Raw genomic sequence first — 6138 nt, 5'->3', positions numbered from 1 at the left:
GTACAAACCAGCACTTTGCATTTAAATGGTCTGGTGGGAAAAAAACTGCACTTTGCATTCAAATGCATTTAATACCAGTACAACAAGTTCTCGCATGCAGTTCCATTGATTTACAGTATAATAACGCCATGGCCAGAGTATTATCCTGTTACCATAGCGACCTACCGCCTCCCGCCGTCGCTTCCCATTGGTTCCTCATTAGCGTTCACTTATATCCCATGATTCCTTATAATGGCCGCTCGCCACGCCAAGTGTGTCATCAGCCTCCCGCACTGAAACTGAAAGCATGGCACCGCGTCGTACAATTACCCAGACTTCCCCACTCAACACCTTCAACTGGAAGCCGCTGCACAATGTGGTCCCTTTGTAGAGCATGATTCAGGGCCAGGCCAACGAAACAACAGGGCCTTGGAAAATGAGATTTAAAAAAAATGTGATTTCCGTTGTCTATTGTTGGCTTATTGCTGTTAAAGGCTGCAGAGTTTGTTTAGTTGGATTGTTCTTGTTTGCTTGGTGAGTGAAAGAACTGGCCCCGACTGATTTACTTCATCCTGTCGTTTCCCTTGGGACCATCCCCATGGCTCTCCACCTCACTCCTCTCTGTCTATAGGCCTACAGGTAGTTTAAGGAGTGAAATAGTTTGAAATGATTATGGACATTTAAAGAGAATGAATTCCAACCTCAATGACTCATAGCACTGCACAAGCCAATGCTTTAATTGAAGTGGAAAATCAATTAGTCTATGAGAGAGTTCCATTGTGGGATGTGAATGACATGCTGACATGTTGGATCATGGTGGCCAGAGGGCCAGAGTGTGATTGGAGATAGATGAACACGAGGGGCGTTATTGTCCATCTGTCTATGTTCCTCTATCTGTCTGGCCTGACGAGAGATCAACTGATGAAGGACTGGTGGGACAGGAAACATATTTTTAGCCTTGAGGGTGGCAGCTGGAGCGAGGGACGCAGGGAGAGAAAATGAAACAGAAAGGCAGAGATGGAGAGAGTTGGGTGAGTGAAAAGGGAGAAAGAGAGAGAGTCAGTCAACTGGGCAAGTGGTGTGGGTCACTGGCACCTGCACCGTTCTCCCTGCAGCCTTATTCCCAGTCCTGTCCAGACCTGACCAGGCTACTGTCTAGACCTGACCAGGCTACTGTCCAGACCTGACGAGGCTACTGTCTAGACCTGGCCAGGCTACTGTCTAGACCTGACCAAGCTACTGTCTAGACCTGACCAGGCTACTGTCTAGACCTGGCCAGGCTACTGTCTAGACCTGACCAGGCTACTGTCTAGACCTGACCAGGCTACTGTCCAGACCTGACCAGGCTACTGTCCAGACCTGACCAGGCTACTGTCCAGACCTGTCCAGGCTACTGTCTAGACCTGACCAGGCTACTGTCCAGACCTGACCAGGCTACTGTCTAGACCTGACCAGGCTACTGTCTAGACCTGACCAGGCTACTGTCCAGACTTGACCAGGCTACTGTCCAGACTTGACCAGGCTACTGTCCAGACCTGACCAGGCTACTGTCCAGACCTGACCGGGCTACTGTCTAGACCTGACCAGGCTACTGTCCAGACCTGACCAGGCTACTATCCAGACCTGACCAGGCTACTGTCTAGACCTGACCAGGCTATTGTACTTAAGCCAGTCTAGCACATTGCTAATGAGCAGCAGCCGACCCCAAGGCCTCCACAGCTACCCAGGGTATGAAGGCTACTCTGCCTAGGGAATGACATAGAGGAGAAGGAAGGAAGGAAGCTACCTCACCTCTTTGTCCCTCTGCCAGTGCATTCCCTCTCCACAGCTCCCATCCTTAGACACACAATCTTAAATTAAAGAACCCCATCCAAACACACACACTACTCCCCAATTATCCCTTTCATATTGATTTAGCGTCTTTGTCTGAACGAAATCCACATCATTGCACTTTCATCTTTAACCTCAAATCCCCAGCAAAATGAGGAAGAGAGAGAGAGAGACATCCAAAGTGTATATGTTAGTTAACATAATTACCGTGTAGTGGATGAGGAGAGCATTGTCCACATTAGCCCATCACATCCATTACAGCAGTCCTAACCATACAGTGACACATTTCAGTGCAGCAGACTCACAATGGGTTGAGGATTACCTCAGGACAGATTACCTCAGGACAGATTACCTCAAGACAGATTACTTCAGTACAGATTACCTCAGGACAGATTACCCCAGGACAGATTACCCCAGGACAGATTACCTCAGGACAGATTACCTCAGGACAGATTACCTCAGGACAGATTACCTCAGGACAGATTACCTCAGGACAATGGTTTTTATTCAGATGACTCTAACATGGAGTTACGTTTAGCTTTTGCCCGTTCGTCTCTCAGGTTTATTTGTCGAGTCACTTGTCGTAGACGGGTAGATAAGTTTCAAATTGTCAGCCGTCGTGTAGTTGACAAAATGCATTCTTAGGGTCTGTGATGGTTTGAAATAATGATTTGAGAATACTAGGCTTTGTTACGTTTCATGCCTCCAAAGCCACGTCTTACCAGGTGTTGGTAAATAAACGTCTCCTAGAGTATCACATTGAATAGTTTCAGTTGGAAACATATTTTATTTTTTCTATTGATGGGACAGTTTTGTTAGACTGCACCTTGAGAAGGTTGTTGAGTTGTTTATCTATTTGGTACAAACACACACACACACACACAAACACACACACAAACACACACAACACACAGAGGATGTCCAGTCTAAGAGAGCTTGGGTAATAGGAATCTTATATACATTTAGTTGTATCAGGGAAAAGGCATATTTTCTGTGTTGTGTTGATGGGACAGTCTCAATGCTGATGTTTTGTTAGACTGCACCTTGACAAGGTGGTTGAATTGAGGAGATAATTAAGGACAGGCAGATGTAGTCTATCCATTGGGTACAAGCAAACACACAACATTTGTGGCACTGGAGACTGTCCAATCTAAGAGAACTTGGGTAATAGGAATCTTATAGACATTTAAATGTATAACACAAAGTGCATCAGACTGCTGCTCCACTGTGCAGACGAGCACACAGGCAAGTGGGTTTACGGTGGTGCGACGTTTGTGCGACGTTTAATTGTTTCAGAGAACATTCATTTGAATAAATGCTCTTTAAAATCTATTGTGCACAAGGAAACGATTCAGGTAGTTCTCCTTCTCTGAAAAAGCATTGTGCTTAGCGAATGATTGGTGTTAAAACGAGATCACCAAGGCAACCGTTTCCTTCTCAGTCTCCCCTGCATGACTTTCTCCAGCCTGAGTGGCCCTATAGCCAAGCCTGCTCGCCCTGTCTCTTCCTTATTAGCTCTCTGTTGAAAGCTTGTTGCCATGTGAAACAACTCCAATGAATGGTCATTCTCAGTGTCCGGGTGTACCATGAATAACATTGAGTCAAGTACATGGCAACCGGCTGTTGTGAGTCTGGTAGTGCCAGCAGACACTCTAGATCCCGGCGTACCTAGGGATTGGGGAAGAGAGGGGGGGAGGAAGGGCGAGATGGTGGAGGGATGGAGAGATGTAGAGAGCATAGATGTGGTTCTGGGAGGATGGAGGGAGGTAGGAGGGAGGACAGAGGGATGGAGAGAGGATATATGTGGTTCTGGGAGGATGGAGGGAGGATGGAGGGATGTAGGAGGGAGGACAGAGGGATGGAGAGAGGATAGATGTAGTTCTGGGAGGATGGAGGGAGGATGGAGGGAGGTAGGAGGGAGGACAGAGGGATGGAGAGAGGATAGATGTAGTTCTGGGAGGATGGAGGGAGGATGGAGGGAGGTAGGAGGGAGGACAGAGGGATGGAGAGAGGATAGATGTAGTTCTGGGAGGATGGAGGGAGGATGGAGGGAGGTAGGAGGGAGGACAGAGGGATGGAGAGAGGATAGATGTGGTTCTGGGGGGATGGAGGGAGGTAGGAGGGATGGAGAGAGGATAGATGTGGTTCTGGGAGGATGGAGGGAGGATGGAGGGAGGTAGGAGGGAGGACAGAGGGATGGAGAGAGGATAGATGTGGTTCTGGGAGGATGGAGGGAGGGAGGTGGGAGGGAGGACAGAGGAATGGAGAGAGGATAGATGTGGTTCTGGGAGGATGGAGGGAGGTAGGAGGGATGGAGGGGAAAGATGCTAGCCTACGCACATTCTCCCCCTCATCCGTCTCTGTCTCTTCCCCACCTTTGTGATGAGCCAGTGATATCCCTCTCTCCTCCCTCGTTCTTCCGTCATCCATCTTTCCGTCCGAGTGCCGAACAGCGTTGTCAGAAACACCAGCTGTGGACCGTGTATTTTCTTTTCAGTTTTAAAAAATGCAGCCGGTTTGGTTCAGTCTGGGTGACGTCTCCTGCTACCTGTCTGTCCAATTAAAACAAGGCTGGTTCACTGAGTCAGAGAATAATTAAGTGGTGTCGTCAGCTCCCATTAACATCAGTTATTATGGTGCAGACTCCTGTTACAGGAAGTAACTCATCACACTACTAGGTGTGCTGCCTGGCTGTTTATTACACACACAGATACACACACACACACAGATATGTACACACACACACAGGTGGCTTTCCTAAAATGCTGTGGTTAATTCCATCTCTAGTTCTGTCTGATGCGAGGAGTGTTTGTCGTTACAGTAGCTGCTTTTCTCTCTCTGTGTGTCTGTCTGTCTGTATGTCTGTCTTTGTGTGTGTCCGTCCATCCGTGTATTATGTTTCATCTGTCATCAGTGTGTAGTACTTATTAGGATGCCCAATTAGCTGTTACTGAGGCAGTGGCTACTCTTCCTGGGGTCCAAACAGGAAACACAACAAATACAATACATAAATATACATAGCACTACATTTACATTACAATTTAACCATTCAGCAGACTCTCCCATCCAGAGAAACCCACAGCTAGTGCATTCATCATAACAGAGCCAGGCGGGACGACCACATATCACAGTCGCATCCCAAACACGTATCACACACATAATACAATACATAATACAATACATAATATAATTCACTACATAATATAGTACAATACATAATACAATACATATTATAATACAGTACATAATACACTACATAATATAATACAATACATACTATAATATAATACAATACATAATCCACTGCATAATATAGTACAATACATAATATAATACAATACATAATACAATACATAATTCACTACATAATATAGTACAATACATAATACAATACATAATATTATACAATACATAATACAATACATAATACAATACGTAATATAATACAGTACATAATACAGCACAATACATAATACAATACAGAATATATACACTACATAATACAATAAATAAATACATAAAACAATACATAATATAAAACAATATATAATACAATACACCATATAATACACGACATAATACAATACATAATACAACACATAATAGAATACATAATACAATACATAATATAATACATAATAAACTACATAATATAATACACTACATAATATAATACATAATAAACTACATAATATAATACACTACATAATATAATACAATACATAATATAATACATAATACAATACATAATATAATACAATACATAATATAATACATAATACACTACATAATATAATACATTACATCATACAATTCAGAATATAATACAATGCAAAATACTACACATAATACAATACCTAATATAATACCTAATACAATACACAATATAATACAATACATAATACAATACTTAATACTATGCCAAATACAACACAACATGCATAAAAATGTTTGTCTCTTCACAATCCCCTGGTTTTTAAATGTGGTTTTATTGCTAGCTTGAATTACCTGGGGGGGCAGAGAATTCCATGTAGTCATGGCTCTATTTAATACTGTGCGTTTCCCAGCTTCTGTTCTGGACCTGGGGACTGTGAAAAGACATCATGTTGCATGCCTTGTGTTGTACCGATGTGTGTCCGAACTGTGTGCCAACTCCTTGAACAGACAGTTCGGGACCCTCAACACATCAACACCTCGCAGTAAGCCTTGCTGTCCCTCTGTGAGCGAGCAGACATTGTCATGTAAACGTCCTGCTAACTGCCACGTGGCCATGTCCGAGGTCAACTTTCTGATGTCAACTTCTCAGTCCACCTGGTTTTCCGAAGCACA

Source organism: Oncorhynchus tshawytscha, linkage group LG34 (assembly GCF_018296145.1).
Source record: "Oncorhynchus tshawytscha isolate Ot180627B linkage group LG34, Otsh_v2.0, whole genome shotgun sequence".
Taxonomy (NCBI): Eukaryota; Metazoa; Chordata; class Actinopteri; order Salmoniformes; family Salmonidae; genus Oncorhynchus; species Oncorhynchus tshawytscha.
Note: the sequence above shows the minus strand (reverse complement) of the source record.